This window comes from Myodes glareolus, chromosome 1 (assembly GCF_982192425.1).
Source record: "Myodes glareolus chromosome 1, mMyoGla1.1, whole genome shotgun sequence".
Taxonomy (NCBI): Eukaryota; Metazoa; Chordata; class Mammalia; order Rodentia; family Cricetidae; genus Myodes; species Myodes glareolus.
Window position 1 is genome coordinate 123944410 of NC_142026.1, and position 24905 is coordinate 123969314.

At 38.6% G+C, this 24905-nt stretch overlaps 1 long non-coding RNA gene across 1 annotated transcript in view; it reads right to left on the bottom strand.

The window, feature by feature from the left end:
• Window positions 1-1392: 1392 nt before the first annotated feature.
• The window catches only part of LOC125394634 (uncharacterized), a 155335-nt gene continuing 131822 nt past the window's right edge, over window positions 1393-24905 (bottom strand). Inside the window, exon 3 of the long non-coding RNA XR_007230275.3 lies at window positions 1393-1684. This is a non-coding gene — a long non-coding RNA (uncharacterized LOC125394634). The remainder of the gene's footprint in view (window positions 1685-24905) is intronic.

Sequence of the window (24905 nt, forward strand, 5' to 3'; positions counted from 1 at the left end):
AATGCAATGAATAGTTAAGAAATATAGCTTAATAGATAATCATCTATAATTACTCAAGCTTGTAATCATGTTAGTTAGGTTTTCTAGATATATATAGATATATTTCAGTTATATAGGTATTCTTCAAATCTTTCAGAGGCCTTCAGGATATGGCATTTAAAATGTTTTAAGAAGGTTGGATTTTTCATGACAATAAGACACATTAGCTCCCGGCAGCACCAATTACTTCAAGAGGAAGATGGGCATTGAAGAGGCTCCTTATGGAGCTGATTAGCCATCTGGGTAAGAAACTTCACTTGCCTGAACTGTTTGATGGCATGCTTTATGAAATGGACATGCAGGACCCACAGAGAAATAAGTGCTAAACTTGCCGAAAGGTGATATGGTTCTTTGGAACTTTTACTACATGAAAGAGTCTGTGACACGTTCTACAGGACACAGAAGAAAGCAACTGATGGACTTTGCCATTACAAGGCAAAACAGATCTTCAAATTTCCTAATTTGTGGAAAAGTGTTCCAGATACTACAGGCCTATAGGCTGAAGATGGATGCCCCAACGGTTACATTAGAACTTTGGGTGATTATCCAGACAGCAAGGTATCTCTGTCAATTCTAGAATTTTGGAAGTTACTTACAATGCACTTCCTGTTTACTTGGTAATATTGTATCCTTCTGAAGTCTTTGATGGAGTTGGAGAATAGAGAGAAAGTAGATATAAATATTGTAACTGTAATTCTTGTATGATACCTGTTTTGTTATAAGTAATTTTACTATGTTAAAGATAAAGTCATTTTTTAAATTTTAACAGAAAAGGAGAGGTGATGTGGGATTTTCCTCTATATGCTGTCAATACCATTGATTAATAAAGAAACAGTCTTGGGCCTGTACAAGGAATAGAGGTAGGCTGGGAAAACTAAACTGAATGCTGGGAGAAAGGAGGCAGAGTCAGAGAGATGCTATATATTCAACATGCTTCATCTTAATTTGTTTGGGTTGTGAATGCTGCTTTCCCATTTCTTTCCAAATGCCAATCAAGATTAACACTGAAACAAGCTTTGAAGTAAAAACTTGTGCCCAGGCAGTTCCCAGTAGAAGCATTTGGGCACTCAGGTTTTCATGAATCCATCTGTTGCTTTAAAAATCAATCACCCCAAGTAGAAGCGAGAACAAAACTGCTTCTTATTGGTGTCAAGACAGAAAAAAGAGAAACATAGTCACCTCCCTGGACAGGGAAGGTAAACAACATCCTGACAAGTAACCTCAGGCTGAGTTAATACCGGAAATGTTCTATTTCCTTCCCTGAGCCTATTGAGTCATCAGGCTCACTGTGCCACACAGAAACACCAACTGCAGCTAGAAAATGCAGAAAAAATCCATAGAATACTTGATCCATTAGTCTTAATCACATATATTTAACAGGCGCCGAGAGGGTAGATCTGCAACAAATGCTATAAAAGGATCGTACTGTTCTCCAGCATTCCCAGAAAAACTCAGGCCCATCTTCTAGGAAAAAAATAACAAATCACTGTACCATTTAACCAGTATTCAGTTAAGCAGGGCCTGGTGTTTGCATTTGTAGTGGCCTCTTCTCTCATCTGTTCCCTTTAGGCTATTGGTGTCCATATGTAAATTGCAAGACGAGAAGGGCATGGAGCGATGCCTGTACCCGTATAAACTGGGAAACCTGGAAAAGAAAAGGGGCAATGAGTGTTTTGTCTGAGGAAGGTTTATATAGCTCAAAATTATGTTTTCCCTGAACCCACACCAAGGACAGATAGCTTGGGGAATCTCATCTCATCCTCACTCAATGTCCATGGAAAGAAAGCAGCACACAGCAGTCTAGAGCTGCAGGGTTACCTGTGTCCACACTCAATCTCTTATTTCAAGTCTCCACACTTTATTTACTGATAGGAAAAGAGCCCCGTGTTGTAATGCGTTGCATTTTCAAACATGTACTAAGAGGGAAGTCTGGCTGTAAAGATGGGAGAGTGACTGACTGGGTTCCTGCTGCTCCCAGGGCATCAGATCAAGAGCACCAAGGGCAGCTGTCTGTGGGGAAGACACCGAAACATCTCTGAAGCAGAAAGTTTGCCATCATCCACTAAGCCCAAACGCACTCGGACATTACCCAAGGAAGGTGATATTCCACAGCGGCATCTTCTTGGTGGCCAAGAAAGAATCTCTAACTTTTCAAACTGGATGCTGTTCTCAGGATTTTTGGAATTACCAAAATGACAAAGGGATTAGGTTTTCTTTCTGCCATTCTCAAGTGGTTTGAGAAACCCGGAGTGGCACATCCAGTGTGAGACGGAGGGGAAGCACCTAGGTACATTGGAAAGAGGGTTGAAGTGATTTTCTTGAAAAACAGCAGACCAAGGAGTAACAAGTGCTGTTTGGAGCAGGGAGGAGGTCAAATTTATATGAGGTTCTATTGTTGAAGTGAAATGGAAAAGAGCAGAGTGTACGGAGACTGCAGGACACTGTCTACAACGGTGAAAGGAATTGGTGCCAGCGGTAAGGAAAGGGTGAAGGCCAATCCAGAGCTCTTGCTAGTCAGTAAGGGATTTGCACTAGAGAAAATAAGCAGAAATAAAGATTTTGCAAAGAAATGAGTAAAAGATCACGGTCTAAGGAACAGGAGAAACTGCAGAATGAGAGAAAAAGGTTTTCAAAAACATCTATCAAATGGGAAATCTCTTTAAAAGCCCTAAACATGGAGAAAATATTTTTAAAAAAAAAACGCACAGTGCAAAACAGGGAAAATACCATGACTAACTAAGATAGGAAATGGTCACAACCCAAATAAATATTCAACAAAATTAAAAGAGCACACAGAATGTCTACACATCATCATATGTCTAACCCTAACAGTGTACTGGAGACCAGAGACAGGAAGAAGGATGTGATCTGTTGAACTGAGGACATAAATCCAAACGTCAGAACTGATCTGTGTGTTTGGGGCTCTGCAGCGAGCATGTTTGCTGTAATAGTAAGTCTGTATTTAAGACTCAACCAAACCTGGAGGATTATAACCTAGAAATCTTTGATAACAGCATGTCAGGGCTTTGGATAAAAGGAATTGAAGGGTCATGTTGAGTAACAGAATAATATAAAATACTAATACAGGCTAATATCTATTTTATAGCAATGACATAGGTAGCAAAACATACATATATAAGACACATATAACAATATATGCTCTCTAACTAGACATGAAAGTAAAGAATTTACCATGAAATGCCTATAGATCTCTTATAAGATTCACCATAAGTTGAGTATTAAGGAAAATAGTAATAAATACCCAAATGTTCAAAAAATTAATGAAACCAAACAAATTCCTTTCAGAAATGTAAAATCTTCCACAGAAAATCTGCAATTTAAAGAAGTAAGTTGAGCAACCATAACAGGGGCTGGAGAGATGGTTCAATACTTATTAGCCTTGACTGCTCTTCCAGAGGACCTGGGTTCAATTCCCAGCACCCACATAATTGCTCAAAACCATCTGTAAGTCCGGAGAACCAATATCCCCTTCTGACCTCCACAGGCATCAAGATTGTATGTGGCACAAAAACACCCATTCACATAAAACAATCAATCATCAATCAAAAAAAGTAAACTAATGAATTAGCAAATTTAAATTGGAGCTGGTGAATATATATATATATATATATTTGTGTATATATATATACACATATATATAAATTGCTTAAGGATGAGTGACAAATGAGTTATAAACAAACTACTATGTAAACATCAAGAGATAAAAATGAAAACAGTATAAACACACCTAAAACATGAAAGATAAACATTTAAAGACAAATTTAAATATGTTGAAGAATCAATACTTTGAAAACACAAATTTGAAGCACTTAGATAAGTTTACAGTTCCCTACGTAAATATGAATTATTAAAAGAAATTTCAAAAATTAGAAAATATAAATACATAGAACTAATAAATTAAATAAAATACTACAAAGAGTATCTGTTATTTTGAAAACCTTATGTAAAATTCTTTTGTTTCTGTTCTTTGTGTGTGTGTGTGTGTGTGTGTGTGTGTTTCATTTTGGAAATAGGGCCTCACACAACTGAGGCTATACCATTGCTGTGTAGCCAAGGATGGCCCTGAGTTATTCATCTACCCACACCTCCCAAATGCTAGGATTACAGGCACACACCACTGCGCCTGATTCTTAAAACAATTCACTGGTAATTTAAATATTTATAGACTGTGGACAAGATGATAAAACCTTCTTTTACGTGTATGAGTATCATTCATGCAAACATGCGTTCACACTGCCCACGTTCCTGGTGCCCTGTAGAAGCCAGAAGAGGACATTAGATCTCCCCAGAACTGTGTCAGCCAACACAAGGGTACTGAGGATCAAACCTGGATCCTCTGCAAGAGCAGCAAGTGGTCTTAACCACTGAGTTGCCTCTCTAGTCCAGTAGTTAAATATGCTTTAACAAAACCATGTTAACAGATATGTTTTCAAAATGTACTTTATTTATATGTATTAGCAAGAAAGGTAATCAATATAATATAAGCAGAAAAATATTTGGCAATATGTCACAGAAACCTTACTCGTGTAGCTGAATCACACAAGCAGTAGTTATTTGTCTACTATAATAACAGATTTGTTCTACAGTGCCCCTCAGCACCTGAAAGGCCATAACAAAAGCAGGACCTTGAGTCTCAATTTGACTGTGACAAAACTGGCAAGGTAGGGCCTAGGCTTTCCCTCTTGGATGCCTAGCATCACCATGAAAACTAGCTACTCTGACTATCTAACCCACTCCATGAATACGGGAGACACACAGAACTGAGTGGTCCTTCCTCAGGGCACTGTGGCGAGACAGACTGATGACTGACCACACACACAGCCATACATATACATGCACACATACTTGCACATGTACTCACAGAGGAAGCCATCTGAGACCTACTGATAGGTGATCAGATCAGCAGAAGTACTCACAAATTTCAAATAGTACTTACTTAAGCTGCTATGTTTAGTTTTTGTAGAAATCCATGATTGATTAAAAAACCTATTGTTCAGGATATTATTCAATGCTAGGCTCCACTGAAAAATGTTGAGCTAATTAAGTATTTGTACCTAAGCAGATTGATCCAGATAATAATCAAAAGCACTGGTACTGGGAATACTGCTCATAATATTGACAGACAGACCAATCAGTATTTTGATAGCAAGGATAAACAGGCTGAGGCAGAAAATGAGATTAAAATGTTGCTGATTTTCACCAATATAGGATTCAGCAATGTTGTAAGGAGGCTGCGGGCAGGCCTGCTTTTCATCCCGCCCGGCTCCCGCATGGCTAGCTTAGCCCCAGAAATAATAACACATAAGTTGTATTCATTTAAATACTGCCTGGTCCATTATCTCTACAGAGTTAGTTACTGGCTAACTCTCACATCTTGATTAACCCATTTCTAATCTATGTTAGCCATGTGGCTCAGCACCTTTTTCAGTGGGGCAGCTCACATTCTGCTGCTTCGGTGATCTGGGCAGGAGTGGGAGGAATCAACTTCCTCCTCCCCAGAATTCTCCTGTTCTCCTTGGATCATTTCCACTTCCTATCTGGTTTTTCCGCCTACACCTCCTGGCTGGCCAATCAGCGTTTATTTAAAACATGATTGACAGAATACAGACAATTCTCCCGCACCACTCCCCCCTCTTTTTAAAAAAAAAAAACAAAGGAAAATATCCATAGTCCATTTTTGGGGGAATGTGGGCGTAGTATTTTAGGCTACTTCCTGCTGGTTGGGGGCGCTGATAATCTTATGGGGACCTAAAGAAAATTTACAGTTATGATCAAGTCCTGACTGAAGGATCCTGTGAGTCTTGATCATCTCAGGCAGCAGTCTTGAACCTATTTTGGATGAAGAACTCAGACATCTGGGCCATCTGTTCCTACCGGAGATTGCTCAGGTGGTCTCCCTTGGTCAAAGATGATTTTTCTTAATTCTGAATAAATCCAGAGATTCTCGTTTTCTGTAGAAACAAAAGCAAAATCTCTTCTCCAAAGTAACATACCTTTTGACTTTAATTTTGAAGCCAAGGTATTTTCAAAATACCTTTCTTGGATTGATTCTGCAGCATTTATAAGCAAGTATCTTTTAGCAGCTGTTGCTCCTTCCTCGGCATTTAAATAATTTAAAGAGAGCATAATAGCAAACAGTATCAAGATTCTCTGCATATTTTCCATCTTTATGTGGCTTTATTTTAACCTCTATTTCTTTTATTTTTACTTTTAACTTTTGGCTTTTTGAGACAGGTTCTCTGTATATCTTTGTCCTGGAACTCCCTCTGTAGACCAGGCTATCTTTGAACTCCCAGAGATCCGTCTCTCTCTGCCTCCCAGGCTACTCGTTCTTTCTCTCTCTCTCTTTCTTTTTTTCTTTCTTTCTTTTTTCTACTTTGAGAACTTTAACCTTTAGCCTGTATATATTTTTAACAGAAAGTAAACCATTTAGAGGTTTTCTTACTCTTTGAATCTCTCTTTACTGTATATCGCTCTTTTTTTTGACCACATGAGCCTTTAAGGAGAGGACTAAAACTGTGGCTTTTATGGCTGGAATTAGCCCATTCCTTAGCTTTCCAGCCCCGTGGCTGAGATACCAGCCAGAGCTGTGTTCACTGCCACAACTCTATGGCGTTTCAAGGTCTTTGCTAGCAAGCAAGCCGCAGCATTGTGCTCACAGACCACATTCAGTCGGACTGCCTGCCTGAAAGAGTCAGAGATTGCCCTGACAGGACAGCCCAGAAAGCCAGCATTTTAAAACAGCGCAGCTTTTTTCCTTCTATGCCTGAAAACAAAAAAGCATGCGTTCAGCTTTTCAACAACACCGTTTAAGTGTTTCGTGGCAGGACCTCTTAATGAGCTGCAAGGTTTTGCAGCTAAAGCTGAGTCAGGAAGCCTCTCTTAGATGAGAGCGCTTGCTTGCCTCTAGCAAGCAGAGCAGACCCGAGAAATTGCTGCCACCAAGAAAACATGCTTTATTCTATTCTTTCCCAAACTTTCTCAAGCTTTCTGTGGATTCAGTTATCCACGTGGGCGCCATCTGTAACATGATGGGGCCGGCTTGTTGGGGTTTCCTTCCCGCCCGGTACCCCAGAGCTGGCATACCCCAAGGAAAATCAACCACACAGAGATCTCTATAAGTTATAAAGCTGATTGGCTCATTAGGTCAGGCTTCTTGTTAACTCTTATAACTTATATTAACCCATTATTCTCATCTATGTTAGACATAATGGCTCCGTACCTTTCTCAGCTGGGCAAGTTACATGCTGCCTCTTCGGTGGTCTGTGCAGGAGTGGCAAGGGAGGTTCTGCTTCCAGAATATTCCCAGTCTCTTTGCTCCACCCCTACTTCCTGTCTGGCTTTCCTGCCTATACTGCCTGCCTGGCCAATCAGCATTTTATTAAAATATGATTGACAGAATACAGACAATTCTCCCACACCATTTCCCTCTTTTTCAGCAAGCTTTTCCTGAAGGGAAGAGATAGGAAGAGCGTAGGGCCTGCGGGTAGTTTGGCCTCTGATGTGCCCCAGCATAGATGCTGAGTGAACAAGTGGGTGGGGTGAGGTTCCATGTGATTTACAAAAGCAGATCTAAGTGTGGCCTGAAGGCGTAGTTAGAAGACCCAGCTATGTTTCTGCATATGCCATCCTAAGTTCTTGCCTCTATTTCTATGTATCTGATGTACTTCTTAAGTAGGAGCAAGGCATATAAAGTTATTTAATTCAGAAAGTTGATAAGACTTAGCAAACCTGCATGGGGATAAATTTAAAAACTTTTATTTTAAATATTCTTCCAATATAACTCAATATTTCAGTTCAACTAGAAAGTTTTATTTGACACAGAGAGACATAAACATTAAGAAATTAGGGAAAATGATAAAAAATGAATTTAAATTTATAAAAACTCAGACACAGTAAGTAAATAACAATTAATCATGTGGGAATATTTAAGTATTTGTTTGTTTGTTTAGTTTTTATTGGCACAGGTTCGTGCTGTGTAGCCCTGGCTTACCTGAAACTTGCTGGGTGGACCAGTCTGATCCATTTCCCTCTGTTGCTCTGGTGCTGAGATCAAAGGCATGTGCCAACACATCAGGTAGAAATAATCTTCATAGTGTAAAATATTATCATGAGATTTTTGTACAAAGGCTCCAATATTCTTTTCTCCCTCCTCAAATCTCCATAATTTTCTACCTTCTGTTCTCACAAAATGGAACTTTGGTTTAGAAGTAATACAGCATCCTCCTTCCTACAAACCATTCTTACTCATGAAATGGGTACATTTAACTCTGAGGTTTCAACTTCAGTTATGATATTGCCAGGCAAGATGATAAGGTTGCCATTTGACAGAGGATGATGGGCACCCTCCTTCAGCTGGCTAAGTAAAAGAAAGGAAGCCTCACAGAGGTAAAGGCACGCTTAGTGGAGCAAACATGTACTAACAAGGATAAGGAGAAAAAAAAACCATCACCCATCCCCATGTTCCCCGTTTAGGCTTCCTGATCCAGACACTTCATTATACAACATGCCCTAGCAGAGAAAAACGGAGTTTGAATTGATTTGATTTGAGTTCTAGCTACAGACTAATATTGAAAGCCTCAGAAAAGTCAGCTAATCTTCTGGGTCCTTGACTCCCTCAATTTTGAAACTAGGGCAATTTTCTTACCTACAGTCCTGAGCTGGCAGGGGCGTGAGGCTCCAGTGAGACAGGATTCCTGAAAGTCATTTTAAATGTTCTTGAATGAAAAACTTGCATTGACACCACCCTGTAAATGATTGTGAACTCCACAAGTTTATTTTAACCTCACGCTTCTTCCGTTTGCTGGGCAAAACAGCTTCAGTCACCCGTTTTAAGGCCAGCACGATTTTAGAAAGGTTTATGGAGGATCTTGATTCATAGACACATGGCTGTTTCCAGTAAAGTCACAGCCCTATCCTGAAGAAGTTAAGCCCAGTCAGTGTCAGACTCAGAGTGAGCATCCTGAATACTGATGGTGGTAGATTCTTAGACTAAGTTGTGCTTGCTCCTTCATATTTTGCTCCTTGTTTTGATATCACTAGTTAATCCTGTAATTATAAAACAACAGAAAATTTCCTGACACTACCTCTCTAACAACTGATAGATCTTCTGGAACATGAATCCTGGCATTCTGTGCCCATTACCAAGTTACAGTGTGACAGGGCAAGGTAGAGCAGAGATTCCTCCATCTTGTATTCTTTCTGGGGCCATTTAAGATGTAACTAGAATTTTATCTCCTCATTGGAAAATCCCATGGAAAATTACCAAACTCTGTTGCAGGGAGCTGCTTGTTTGTCCTGGCCACCCAGAACCGAAATAATCACACAGCAACTGTATTAATTAAATCACCGCTTGGCCCATTAGCTCTAGCTTCTTATTGACTAACTCTTACATATTAATTTAACCAACTTCTATTAATCTATGTATCACCACGTGGTTGTGGCTTACTGGCAAAAGTTCCATCTGGCTCCAATGGGGATGCATGGCTTCTCTCTGCCTCTGCCTTCTTTCTCCCAGCATTCAGCTTTGTTTTTCCTGTCTAGCTCTGTTCCCCTATAGCTCTTCTATAGGCCCAAAGAACTTCCCTTATTAACCAATAGTAGTCACAGCATACAGAGGGAAATCCCACATCAAAGCTCTATTCTGGGAACCCAAGGTCAGAATGGCTAACTTATTTTTGCTTCTGTAGAATCCCCTGCAGCTAATCATTTACCTTAGCTTCTGTTAAACTGCTTGCTTGTGCAAACCTCCTTATGCAGCTGCAGAGTGAGATACCAAGATTTGGTTTTTGCAATGAAAAGACCCTTGATCCACATCAGGGGTTCTCAACTTCCTTAATGCTGTGACCCTTTAATATATTCCTTATTTTGTGTTGACTCTGGCAATAGCCTTTTTCCTTGTTACTACATAACTGTAATTTTGCTACTGTTATGAATTGTAATGTAAACATCTGTGTTTCCCGCTGGTCGCAAGTGACCCCTGTGAAATCATCAGTCGAGCCCAGGAGGCTGTGACTCACAGCTTGAGAAACACTGGTCTAAACTCTCAGGGCTCTGCTTAGGACTGGAATACCTAAATGTAGCCCCAGCTGGCTGAAATAAAGACCTTCAACTGACTATAAACTATGTCTGTGTGATTGTCTCTGGTGGATTTCTAGGAACAATACTCTGACGACAAGTTTGCTACATTTTTTTTTCTAATCGATTTAGAAGTGTAGTTTGATTTAGAAGTGAATAAACTAATGTAAGAAGGGAACATAGTTGAATTGTTTACACCAGTTGAAGTTGGGTGATTTGAAAGAATGTTTTTAATTTATTTTTTGAGACTTTCCTAAGAGTACACTATATTTTTATCATTCTACCTCTCCCTCTGCCCTCAGCTCCACCGTGTCTCCCTCCATCACCTTCCAAATTTATTACTTCTTTAATTATTATTGTTACATTTCTATAACCTGCTGAGTCCTTTAGTGTAGCTCATACATTTGGAGTTGGTCACTTGCGATTGGATAATGCATCATGAGGCTTGCCCTGGAGAAAATTAATACTCTTCCTCCCTGCCCCCACCCCACAGCCATTGTCTGTCTATAGCTTTTTATCTAGAGATGAGATTTTGTGAAGTCCCCCTCACCCCAGTCCGTCTTGGCATGACATCTGGCCCAGTTAAGATATTCTCAATGGTATGATAGGAGCACTTTTATCTTGGGGTTACCAACAGCTGTCTAGTTGGATTTAAGGTTCAGCCAATAGTAGAGAATTCATGCCTGGTACTGTAAACCTAGCCAGCTACCCATGGCTGGTGAGGTCACGGTCCCTAGAGGAGAGCATACTCCACCCGTTTTCCTAAACCAGTTTAATTTCCTTCCTTCCTTCCTTCCTTCCTTCCTTCCTTCCTTCCTTCCTTCCTTCCTTCCTTCCTCTCTTATTTTTCTTTTCCTTTCTTTCTAACTGTCCTGGAACTAGTTCCTGCAGACCAGGCTAGCCTCAAACTCACAGCAGTCCGTCTGCCGCTGCCTCTCGAGTGCTGAGACTAAAGGTGTGTGCCACCATGCCCGGCCCACTGTAATTTCTAGCTGTGTTCTAAACTTATCCCTATACCCACAGGCAATTTGCCTCTCACCACTCAAATACTTCTTTTCGGAGAAACTTTAAAAAATCACTCTTACTTGTTTTGACTACAACAAAGGTGTAAGTGTAAGACGAAGAAAAAGTCAAAAGAGAGCAATGAGAATGTTCTCTATGTAATGTAAGCAGTATCTGTAATTTCTCACCTTTTTTCAAGAATACAGAAATTTAGGCTTGCGGTAAATATGATTAAAAGAAGTTAGAACTTTTATCGGCAGATACATATGCAAAGAATATGCCGGTGTCTTACTTCAAATGAATGCACAATGGCCTCCGTTAAAATTTTTAAAAAGTAGGAATGATTTTTTGATTGCCTACTTGACTCTCTAAGAAAGTTGACTTACTAAGCAAAATGATTTGTTTTCATTTATTAATCTATTAGTATATGAACTGAAATAACTTTAAATTAAGAACATGTATAGCACATGATTATTTTAGAATTTTATTATGCCAATACATATGGATTGATTTCTGACTCTCTTTGAAATGCGTAAAGCTTGTGTCTTACCTTCAAGGTCCTAAAACTTACAGATTTCTTACATATAAGGAAATTCATAGGCATCCCTTGAACAGGCACACACATTACAAGTTTTATAGTCTTATTGACTAGCTCAGAGCTAAAACAAGTGCATTCTTGGTCCTGGTAACAAATCCAACCCATTAACTAAAAATATAGTCTGAGGTTTTACTTTTTATGATATTTTGTTGCTTTGTTTTCTGTGTATGCATGTGTGCAAACATGAACATATATCATGGCATGTGTATGCAGAGGAAAGAATACTTGGAGGAATGGGTTCTCCCATTCTTCCAGTTGGGTCTGAGGGTTGAAATTAGGCTGATAAGCTTGGGACCAGGTGCCTTTAACAAAAGAGCCATCTCACCAGCCCACAGCTTGATATTTTAAAGTTCATATTGTATATTCATTTTTATTAACACCCCTAGAAGTATATGAGAAGGGGACTGTTTCAGGTACAATAAAAAATAGCAGAAGAACTGTGAAGTTTATATTCTGTAGTAAGATTAAACTGTATGTGTATATATATATATATATATGTATATATATATATATACATATATATATTACTCTTTTGTTCTTTTCATTCTTTTAGCAGAGGTCCAATAACATGCGCTAATATGCCAGATCTTTCAGTGGTCGTCAGGGCAGGTGAAAGACATAACGAGATTTCTGAATTAATTTCAAATTGCAGTGAAACCTCTGAAGAGTGTTAATGATGCAATACAATTCCTACATTATGTTTTCTCTAAGGCTATAAAAGGAGAAGGGATCAAAGAGGAGAAAGGGGATGAGCCCAAGTGGAATAATGTCACTGGAAGTGATGGCACTCATGTTCACTGCTCTGTTTTCTGATGTTATTACATGTCTGGGACATAGGCATGTCTCACTCAGCTTCCTCTGAGATGATGCTAACCTCCTTAATAAATGGAAGTACATATCTCATAGGTTAAAAAAAATTCCAAATTGTCTAGACTTACCTATATTTAAAAGGTGGTCCTGAAATTTCTTATATAAAATGGAGAAGTCATGAGTTCCAGTAGGTCAGATTCCAGAAATACAAAGAAGCCCTTCTTTCTGACTTGCCCTGTACCCAGAGTACCAACCTCAGTGCAGAACATATTATAAGTTTGAATTACTCCGTAGTTTAAAAAGAAATTACTTTCAGGTAATTTTTGAGAATCTGTGAGGACTAAAAAAGAAATGATATAAACTCCTCTGTCATCTCAGGTGCTGTTCTCAAAGTCTGCACATCTGCTTTCCTGCTGGACTTGCCAGCCAATTTCCGAAGCAATTTGAGCTCACTTTTTGTAAAAGCGTCTTCAAGAAAATATTCTGCAGAGTACTTTGGGACACAATCAAGATAAATGACACCTTTTCATTCCTCCCATACTAAATGCCCTCTTAAGAATGCATCTAAAAGAATGCATCTAGGACGAGTCGCTCTTCCCACACCCTTATGCCTGCCTCTTCCTTGGTCTCTGTGTTATCACTTTATCTTCTGGTTTCTTTCCCTACCACGTGACTTCTCCCTCCCTTCATTGTTTTTTCTCCTTGTCACTTAGTTCTAGAGATTGAACGTCAAAAAATTAAGCTTTAGGTAGAAAGAAATCACAAATATCTTTGTCATGTCCTTCACTATTACCAGCAAACTTAAACAAACAAACAAACAAAAACTTCTTCCACTTAAAGGTTAAATTACTTGGATAGGACATATGATGAAGGTTGGATAGATTCGAGCTTGCCCATCAGATTACTGTTGTAATGAAAGCTCAAGAATCACAATTGTAATGGAAAAGAAAAGGAAAATTAGACATCAATAACTTTTTGATAAAACCACTAAGAATAAGTTTGTAATCTTCCATTAAGCATTCCTGGAATAAGAATAAACTATACTAAAGATTAAAATTTGATTTGCTCAGTTATCCTGATGTGGTGGAAAGAGTAGCAAGCTGGGGAGCAGAATCTCCAGTCTTCCACTGTGTGCTACCTAGAACCTCAGATAAAGGGTTTATGATAAATATGTGCATGAAAATGGGCAGGGCGTTCCTTCCGAAACAAATTGTATAGATTAGAAGAAGAGAACATAATCAGGGATTCTCTTCAAAATGACTTAGAATCTAAAGTTTTATTTTTCCCAAGTAGTTTGTCCTGCCACTCAGACAATCCCTCTGTACGTGCTGTGATTTGAGTCCCCTCAGTGCCTCGTAATTTCTATCTCTGTGTTGCTTAGTCTTCAAGTTCTCAACTGCTTATTTCTCCAGCTCAGACATTTTCTTGGAAACCAGAGACCCTGGAGCTTTTGATGACACAAAAATACAGCTCATCTTCAAAGAGATGAGATGGGTCATTCAAAGGCAAACATGAGTGACCATTCAAAGGACACAGATTTTGGTCACCCCAAATACCATGTTCTAAAGTGGTTACGGTTTGATGAGATTTATATAGTAACGAAAAGAAAGCCACACATCTGCACACTCTTTAAACACGTTAGGGGATACATTAAGTGGGCCAGTAAAGCAAAGCAGGTACCCCTCACGCATAGGCCACAATGCTATCTGGTGGCATGTTTAGCATTTGGGTTGGTGGAGACTAGGACTCAATTGATGCATTCAAAAAGTTTATCTGTTAGTCACAGGACCTTAGGTCAGACATAGATGTGGGCAAGGAATGGTACTTAGACTCTAAGCTATCCCTGATAAATGTAATTAGCCTTTTGACCTGAAACATTCCAATTACTGGGTGCTGAGAGGAGGGTGCAGCTTCTTCTGGGAACTTTAATGCATGGAGTTATTTTGTGATTTGCAGCATTTGTAGGCTGTTGCCAATAGGACAAATGCCCTCTCGAGGAGCAACTATTGTTGTGTGATATTTCAATTGTGTTCTGACAAATAAAGGTTGCTTGGAGTCAGAGAGCGGAACCAGCCACTAGCTGACCCCAATTAATCACAGACTTTTGGAGGACTGTAGACAGATAGGAGACAGGACGTAAGGCAGGACAGAGAGAGGATCTGGGTCTTTTTAGAGAAAGAAACTGAAGAGAAAGACAACTTGTGACTGCGCTCCTGCTTCTTTGATCTTTCAGATTCTTACTCCAGTATCTGACTCTCAATTTTTTATTGGCCAAGAATAATTAGATAAGGCTTCAAACTGTCATTGCTGACTTCTTATCTGTTATTTTATGAGGTGAAATGGCCTTAGTAGAAGGAACTTGAAGAGTTTAGAAGCTTTGCTAAATTACTTCACATTTGAACTTGGAAGTACTCACTCCCTTTGTGTCTCACAGGGAGGGTCATGACTTCAGACCCTGTTACCTCACTTCTCTACTGTTTTCAGGTTCAGCCTCCACTGCCAGCCAGATCACTTTCCTTCTATTTTATACTTAATTCTCCAAGAAAGAGATGTGGTTTTTTAAAATTGTTTTTATTTTTCAGTTTAGTCCAATCAATCAGACTAAAGGACTAAGGTTCTTTAGTCACGATCATGCCACAGCAGCTCTGGCTGTTCCTACTCAGTGGATGGATATACCATCTGTACGTCAACACTCAACTCATAAGGTGGCCCAGTGACCTGGTGCTGATGGGATGGGATCACTTGGCGATTGTCTGTGGTATACTATTCGTAAGTACCTCTCTATCACTGTCAGAGATGTGGGTGAGTATCTAGATTTCTTCTCCAGAAAATTTGACTTCCTTACATATGCATTTTTTCATCTCTATGTAGATTTCCCTGTACTCCCTAAGACCCTTCTAACTTGTCATTTATTTTGAAACTCTCAAGCACTTAGTGATCAAGGCTTCTTGATTTTGTTCCTGATTTATTACTTAATGTGTAAAGCATTATTCTAGATGTTGGGGAAACAGCTATGAGAACCACAGAACAAATGTGTAATAAAATTCTGGCAGGAATAAAAATTTGTCCCAGATGGTTCAAAAGAGATGATTTTAATAATAAAAAAAGACTACTTAGATATGTCATGAAATGTTTAAGAAATAAAGAAAGGGGCTTATATTACCTCAGATCCAGGAACAGGAAGTGGTTACTGCCACATCAAATGCTAAAGGGAAGGACATGACAGATGCTGATGGAGAAGGGCCTTTTAGGAGCCATGAGGGATGCCAGTGCCAGTAATTGAAGAAGTATTCCAGTCTCTCTCTCCTCTTCAGCTCCAGTCCCTACTAGAGCTTCCCATTGGTCCATCCCAACTGGGAAGGTAAGGCAGAAAAGCCAAAAGTGTAATCTTAAACCACTGGGATCCTGGTGTATAATGAGGTCATGAAGGGACTGACAGAATGGGGCTAAGCGGGGAGTAACCATCACATAGATCTGACCACGAAGTGAAGAAAGACAATTAGAAATAACAATAAAATGTAACATAGCAGAGTTTGGGTGGAAATACACAGGATAAAGGAAAGGGACTACAGGAAGATAGGATGGAAAATATGTTCAGTAAGTGAAGATTGAGAATATGTAAAAGCTGCATGTGATAGCAAATCTGTGCCAATTTCTTAATAAAAAACTCTGTCTGAGATATTTTTATTAAAATTTTCTCATATAGTATATTTTGATCATGTTTTCTCCCTACCAACTCCTCTCAGATCCTACCAACCTCCCTAGACACCCAACTTTATGTTTTATCTGTCTCTCCCTTGATTTTTTAAAAAAAAAAGAACATGAAAGAGAAATGAGAAACAAACAACAGCAACAAAAAACACCCAGAAAAATGAAAATCAAAACAAGCAGAGAAGAGACCAGTCAGACAAAAACTGCCAAAACAAAGCAAAATGGAACAAAAAGTTCACAAAAATACCGAGTTAATTTTGTGTTCATGAGTTGGGCGTGGGACCTTCCCTGGAGCGTGGTTGAAATTCCCAGTGAAACTACATTAGAGAAGACAGGTTTTCTCTCTGCCAGTGAAAACCAATTACAAATACCTTCTGGGTGAGAGATGTCACACTGTGTCAACTTTCCACTCTCAGTGCTGTGACCCTATCTGGCTTGAACCTATACTGGTCTTGAACATGCAGCCACAGCCTCTGTGATTCCATGTCTACACCAGTCTTGTTACATCTGGAAGGCACTGGCTCCTTAGAGCCGACCATCACCTCTGGCGCTTAACATCTGTCTGTCTTCTCTTCTACACATGTCCTTGAGCCTTGAGAGAGGGTTGGATGAAGACATCTCATGTAGGACTGAGTGCTCCAAAGTCTTGCACTCTGCATATTGTCCAGTTGTCTCTCTGTTAGTTCTAATCTATTGCAAGAAGCTTCCCCTAATGAGGGCGGAATGAGGCACAGATTTATGAGTATAGCAACATGTCATCAGGTGTCACTTTATTGCTACATTCCTGTAGCAAGATAATGACCTTAGATTTTCCTCTAGGCTCATGACTTGTTTTATGTCAGGTTTTTGGTCATTTAAGTAGTGTCAGGTATGGGTTTTCGCTCATGAAATGAGCCATTAAATCCAATCAAAAAGCGGTCATTTACTCTTATAACATTTGTGCAACTACTGTACCAGAATATTTTGCGAGCAGGTCATTGTTGTAGGTCACAAGGTTTGAGCTGAGTGATATCAACGATAACTTTTCCTGTCAACATGCACAGTACCTTCCAGTACCATGAATGCTAGACACCAGAGGTAGGTTCTAGTTGGGCATCAGCTCGACTTCTTTTCCATGTTCAGTGACATACGTAAGAGTTGTCTTCTGCAATAGGGCCTTACCACCAGGTTGTAGAATGTAATAGCTTTTGTCTCAGATTCTTTTAGAACTTGGTGCATTTGATAAGAAAACAGGAGTAAATATGGCAAATCAAGTTGGGAACATGAAAATGCCCACTTATCACCACCAACAAAACGCACACAGATTCTCAGTGTCATCGATTAGCTCATTCTCCTTCCTCAGTCTGTACCAGTAGAGCCTGTAGGCTGGTGTGTCCCATTCTAACCTCAGTTCTCCTATTATTTCTGTATATTTTCAGCATTGCTTATTTCATAATACTAAGAACACAATCTGTTTCTTTTTATTTTATCGTTTTAGTTTTTACTCATTTTATTTCCTCAACAATAAATGCCATACTCATATGTCTTTGGCCTGAGTTATTCAAAAGGGAAATTTAAGTGTATCTAAATGTACAGCATTTAAAAGCCTTTTTTTGATTTCTTAATTAATTACATTGTGTTCTGAAACATTGTATGCTGATTCCAGAAAATTTATTGAGGCTTATTTGTTCTATGATCAACACAACCTTGGCTTATAATTTTATATATTATTGATTAATGAATACTCTTTATGGTTTTGAAAAGTATTTTGTTCCCCAACAGAAAAAAATATGTTGTTTAGTAGATTTTTGTTCATAAGTGTGATACTCAAATCTTCCATATACTTGCTGATTCAGTTATTGATAACTGTTATTAAAATAGCATCACAGCATGATGACCCTGGATATTTCTGTTAATCTCTGAAATTTTGCTCATATTTTACTTTTCAAATTTTTAATCTTTGTTATTGCCTTCTGAAGGGATCTATTATCCTAGTGCTTTTGAGATTGTATTGATATATGATTCTCAGTTTGAAGGTTCCCTGTCTATGCTCTCTGGTATTATATAGCTAGAACTGTATGAATTTGGTAGTTTTGTAGTTCAAAATTCACTATGCTCATTTAGTTTAATATGATAGGTTTATTGGTTTTGTTTTATTTTTCCATCATTTTCTCAATGGTTCCATAATAGGTATGTTTCTAATAAACAGTGCACAGTTTGTTTTTTCCAAAGCTTATACTCAGGTGATCGACGCCACTTTGCAGTGTTTCCCACCATATTTGTATCTGTTTCTTCTCCCTTACCTTTACTTTCTCTTTGTCCCAAGTATTTTTTGTTAAAAAATACTTTAGATAAAACCAATTTAACAAACCTTATTGCAACAGGAAATGACTCATAGATCAGGCAGAACTCAGAGTGAGAAGAGATTCGGAGAGAAGCATCATGGAAGCGTGGGCTTGCAGAGATGGACACAGAGAGATACCAAAAATAATCCAGTGATTACAGAGGAAAGCCCCTGGTTACAGATTTGGAGGCCATTGCTGTCTTCTGTTTGCTTATGGAGGGACATCAAACCTGACAATGGAAGGGCTTCTGATGTATTTCTCCTCACTTCCTGTCAGTGTACAGCTCCCATGCAGTTCAGTCATTTGTCACTGTGTTGTTAGACCACGGATAAGGCTATAAATTCACCATTCTGGAGTTCTGATTAGAAACATATTGGACCATATTATTCAATTTCCATGCTCATTGGCCTCTTTTTCCCCATTTAGTTGCTTGTTAACCTATATAACACTTTTATTAAGCTTTAAATTCATTAATTATGATATTCAGTCTTAGAATTTCTAGAAACTATTACACTATCCTGTGGTTTAAGGGCCTTGTAATGTAAGCGGAGACTGTTTGTTTGTTTCTCGGCTGTCCAGACCCAAATAATAGCACAGAAACTATATTAACTATAACACTGTTTGGCCAATAGCTTAAGTATATTTTTAGCTAACTTTTACATCTTAAATTAATCCATAATCCTTGTCTGTGTTAGCCATGTGACTTGGTACCTCTTATCAGGAGGCATTTTCATCTTGTTTCCTATGCATCTGGGTAAGAACTGCAGACTGAGACTTACATCTTCCCAGAATTCTCCTAGTCTGATTGCCCTGCCCCTACTTCCTGCCCAGCTACTGGCCAATCCGTGTTTTATTAAGCCAATACAAGTGACAAGTCTTCACAGGGTACAGACCATTGTCCTACAGTATTGCAACACAAAAATTAAAGTGCCTTTCACAATTTAATGTTAATTTTACCCAATGTCACTGCCCTGTTATGAAGCCCACTAGACTAAATATTTCTGATGATTTCTAGCTTCATTAATTTATCCCTTCCCCCAAGACTATCTTAGAAAAAAATCCACATTGATTGATCTTGAATCATAACCCCAGAGAACATCAACATGCTCTGTAAAGGACACAAATACTTATCCTAACAGCTTTAAGAGTAGCCACAAGACTGTGGTATTAAAAATAACCTGAAGTTAATTTTAAAAGAAACAAATTGACTTGTATACCATGAGATCTGTCAAATAGCCATATCTCAAAATTTAGTTCATAACAAAGATGGCAATCCTCATCAACCTGCTTAGCAAGTGATGATAGAAAAACTGTTCATAAATGAGAAAATCTACACCATTATTACATGCCAAAATGGAATACAGAAATATTAAAGAAATAAATCAAGAAAAACCATAAAAACATAAGATATTATGCCTTAGGGCTAGGAAGAACTTTCAAACGATTTTCACAAAGCATCAGTTACTAGATTCAGCCACACCAAAATTAGGAAATATATTTTTGAGGATAAAATTAGCAGAAAAATGTCAGAAATATTTTACATGTCTAAAACTACAAGGAAACTATCACCCGGAGTATGCATAAACTTCATTCACGTGTAAAAGAAATCACAGCTTTAAATATAGAGAAAGATATTTGGGTCAATTTGCAGCTAAGTAAATCCAAAAGCTTCATAAAAATATGTAAACAGATGACTAAATCATTAGTAATCAGAGAAATGCCATTTTGAAACAAAAGAAAATATCCTGTTAGACCTACCAGATCCTAAATAGAATGTTCGGTGAAAAAACTCAGAAAACAAAATACCGTATATACATAGTTCAGCATCTTACCTCAATGCTTTACAACAGAATAAGGCACTCAGTATGTGTTGGGGAACTGGGTGTAACACAGAAAAAAAACACAATACACAAATCACAAATAAGTTTCCCCATGTTGTCCTGGATTCCCACCTCCCTCACAGGAGTCTTATCTATGGGACGTTGGAAGCCTGCAATCATCGAAGCTCATTGTTTCCCTGAGTTCCTAAGGTCCTCAAAATCATACTTAGCAGTGCAAGTCTGGAGTCTCTAGAGCAATGGTTCTCAACCTGTGGGCCAGGATGTCTTTGGGGATCAAATGACCCTTTCATGAGGGTCACATATCAGATAGCCTGCATATCAGATATTTATATTGCAATTCATAACAGTAGCAAAGTTACAATTATAAAGTAACAACGAAAATAATTGTATGGTTGGGGCTCACCACAACACAAGGAACTGTATTAAAGGATCACAGCATTAAAGAAGGTTAAGAATTATTACTCTAGAGGAGAACAAACAGGATGCATTGCTGATTTACTAGATTGACTTACAACATAGAAGGTTAGGTAACCCAAAAATGGTTGTCTGCTTGCTACAAAGTCAGGATGTCTGGTAGTTTCTCAGTCTATGAAACTAAAAGCTTCCATACAAAGGAGCCAATGATAGTTTTACTCCAGGGCTGAAGTACTGCAAACTCCCAAGTATGAATCATTCTAAAAGGGTGAAGAAGCTGAGGTCCATTGTCAGGAGAGACAGAGGCAGCAATAGACATGCTCCCTTGGGGAGACTGAAACATGTTTGAACTGGTTGACTTAAAAATATTAGCACACAGGTATAGGGTATAATAATGCCATTGTCAAAGTGTTTCAGTAGGCTCTCCTTCCCTCTCATCTCTCCTACCCCTGCTACTCCTGATCACCTGGAACACCTCCCCCTGTTTTCTTTCTTCCAGTTCCCCGAGTCCTTTGTTCACCTCCCTTCTCTCTTTCTTCATCACTTATTATTACTTCTCTTTTCCCTTTTAGGTTCTGTGGTGGGCTGAATGAAAATGGCCCCTATGTGTTCATAAACAGTGACACTGTTTAGAGGTGTGATCTTGTTGGAGGCAGTGTAACAGGCTTTGATGTTTCAGATGCTCAAGCCAGGCTCAGTATAGTTCTCTTCCTGCTGCCTGCTGGTACAGACTTAGAACTCTTGGCTCCTTCTCCAACACCCTGTCTGCCTGCACACCACCATGGTACAAGTCATAATGATAATGGACTAAACTTCTGAACCTGTAAACCAGCCCCAATTAAATGTTTTCCTAAAAATCAATAATGATACCTGATACCCTCTCTGGCATGTAATATAGACAAGGTATTCGAAATCTTTTTTTCCCCTAAAGACATCCTTCAGAGACAACTGGAAGTTGGAAGTTAATTCTGCCATTTAAGATAATCATCACTCAGTTCTGCAGTTAATATAATTTTTTGGTAGGAAAGGGAAGCATAAGTGGCTTTATAATATTACAAAGCACCCATTATGAAGGGGAAAGAAAATGTGAAGACAGGTGAGACTTTTAAAACTGTATCCTAAGTAAAGGCAAGGTAGCTAGAAGAGCAGAATCACATCTACAACTAAGCCATCTGGGATGACATCCAGGGAGGGGTGTCCTCACCTAGGGCAGAAGGGCCCATGAGCAGTTACTACACATGAGACAGTTTACTTCCCAACTCTTCATTTGAAGTTTCCTGAGACAATGGCATAATAAAGCAAACCACTAACTGGCCAAAGAGAATACCATCAAAGGGACAAACTAAAAATGTTCCCAAAAAGAGCAGAAATGAAAGCACAAAATTAAAAAAAAATTACATTGAAACTAAAGGAGGGAAGGACTAAGAAGAGGAAGAAGAGAGAAGGAAAAAGAAGAAAGATCTAAAAACAATTGCAATGAATAATAAATCAGTCTTGTTAACGCATGCCCAAAGTGTTCCATTTTTATGTGAAAGCAAATAACTGTGAAGTATCACCAACATAAACACTGATTAAAAGAGATTAAATGTCTTGAGATGAAATGTCATAACATTACACAGTGTCAGTTTGCAGTGTTCTCAAAATGTTAATGACCCCCGCTTCAGCTGCTACTATCACGGGAGATCTCTGGGGAAGGAAGCCTCAGCTGCAGGCTCCCAGGAGGAGCTCAGAGCCCTGTCCCATCCTCTCTCTGCTAACAGACAAAATATCATTGAAAATGAGTCAGTGACATTTGCCCATGATTCACAAGGGAGTACTTTTAAAAAAAAGAAGAAGTTTTATTTTACCTGAAAGTAGTTGAGTTTGTCTTACCATTTCAATAATGTTTCAGACCTGATTCAGTCAGTCTGAAATGCTCTTTGGAATGATAGTCCTTTATCTTTAACAGTGACATTTCTCCAGCAACAGTAACATCTGCAGAAGATTTAGGAAGTGACAGTTCATCATTTCACAGACTAATTCTGGAATAAAAGTGTGAGGCAGGGTGAATTCATAACTACTTTGCCAGGACACTTGCCAGGCATTTTCAAGAAATATGAGTATCTTCTGAGAGAACAGCCCCTTCCCTCATTTACTTCAATAAAAATCATTAGGACTTCCGAAAACTACAATTATTTTTGCTTCCAAGCCAAAAGAGAAAGAAAAAGAAAAATAGGCCAACACTCCTTGGCCACTTCTTTTAACTATATCACTGGCCTAGTTATTCTTGTGCAGTCACTACATGGTTCTCATTATCTTCCAACCCTTGTGTATATGAACCTTCATGTGCATGTGTGAGACCTAGTGTGTACATGCATTTAAGATTGATGCAATCTTGTCTATATATAATCAAAAAATGCTTAGTGAGTTTTTACTTAAGTCTGCTGACCAATTCTTTCTTTTAAGAAGTCTCTGATATCTAGGGGTTGGGAGACAGGAGCAACAGAAATAAAAACAAGATGGGGGCAGCAATGGTAAGTGTCACATGTTCAGTATAATAACGATGGCCAGGAGTAGGGCAAGAAGAGCTTTGGCTGGAGGTGTCAGAGAATTTATACTGACACAGGAAGATTACACCATGGCACCTTAAGATTTTAGACAGAACGTTAATAAAGATTCACTGAAGAAAGCATTCCGTCTGCTCTTCACTGTAATAAACCACTACCTGCATGAGACTATTTTAATTTAAATTAAACAGAAGTAAAATGACAAATTCAGTCATACTAACCATATACCAAACGCTTAATGGGAAAATAGTATGGTGGCCAAGGCTACCATATTGGCTGGCACAGAAGGATTATTTCCATCACTGCATATTCAGTTGGACCACTCTGTTCCATGTAGAAGCAGCAGGATGACCCCAATGGGAAACAACAGATGCTTTCCAGATACCTAGAATCCAGTAAGTTTCCCACATTGACTGAAGTCTAGTGTATTAATGAAACAGTCTAAAGAGGTTACACAGAATTCCAGTGAGTGCTTAATGAATTAATTTGAAACCCAGACTTTTTTCAGTGAATGGGACTGATTTAGAAGAAATAAGCTTTGATAATGAATGAAACAAATACAAGTGTACAATGTGTTCAGTTACAGGGCTTAACTACACTCTAGATAAAGAAACTGAAAATCAGTGAGATGAGGCTCATAAGTCAGTCTGTGATATCTAAGGGTGACTATAATGTACAAAGGTTTTTAGAGAGGTATCTTCAATATACTAAGTGTCCCTCCTCCACTTGTGTTAATGATAATGAGTTTCCTTTGTCTTCTCTATCTTTCCTGGTAGAGCTGCCCATCATAATAAGCTGATCCACTCTATGGTGACAAAGGGTAGCCTTGTAACCAACACTTGAAAATCCAAGTCACAGTAGCACAGTCACATATAGTATAGTTTAGATCATACCAGGTTGAAACTGTACTCAGATCAGACAAATAAAAACATGCTCTGCAACTTCACATATATGTTCCTGATTTTGCATGTATGTTCCTAGCTAGGAAGACTATTTTCTGAATGAGATCAAGGAAGTGATAAGGCATTAATTGTGACACTTCTATTTGTGGGTGTCTTCCTGTGTCATATGACCAAAATCACTCTGTAGGACAGTGAAAAGTCATTCATAACACTTTACAAAATTTATGGACCCAGAATAGATGAGTTTAAAATTATGTCAATGAAGAGAAAAAAAAAGATTAAATGACTTGGTGTATTCATGGCAGAGTCCTAAGTCATTTTCTTCATTGTATTCTCAGATACATGACCCAGAAAATTACCCCCTTATCCTTGTTGTCCTCCCTCACCTTCTCTCTTCCTTCCTACCTCCCTCTCCCCCTCTTCTTTTCTGTTTCCTTCTCCTCATTTTTAAGTTCACAAAAAATGAGTACTGATCTTCCTTCCTTTCTTCCTTTCTTTCTTCTTTCTTTCTTTCTTTCTTTCTTTCTTTCTTCTTTCCTCTATCTATCTATCTATCTATCTATCTATCTATCTGTTTATGTGTTCTTGCATATACATGGCCCAATTTAGAAAGAAATGAG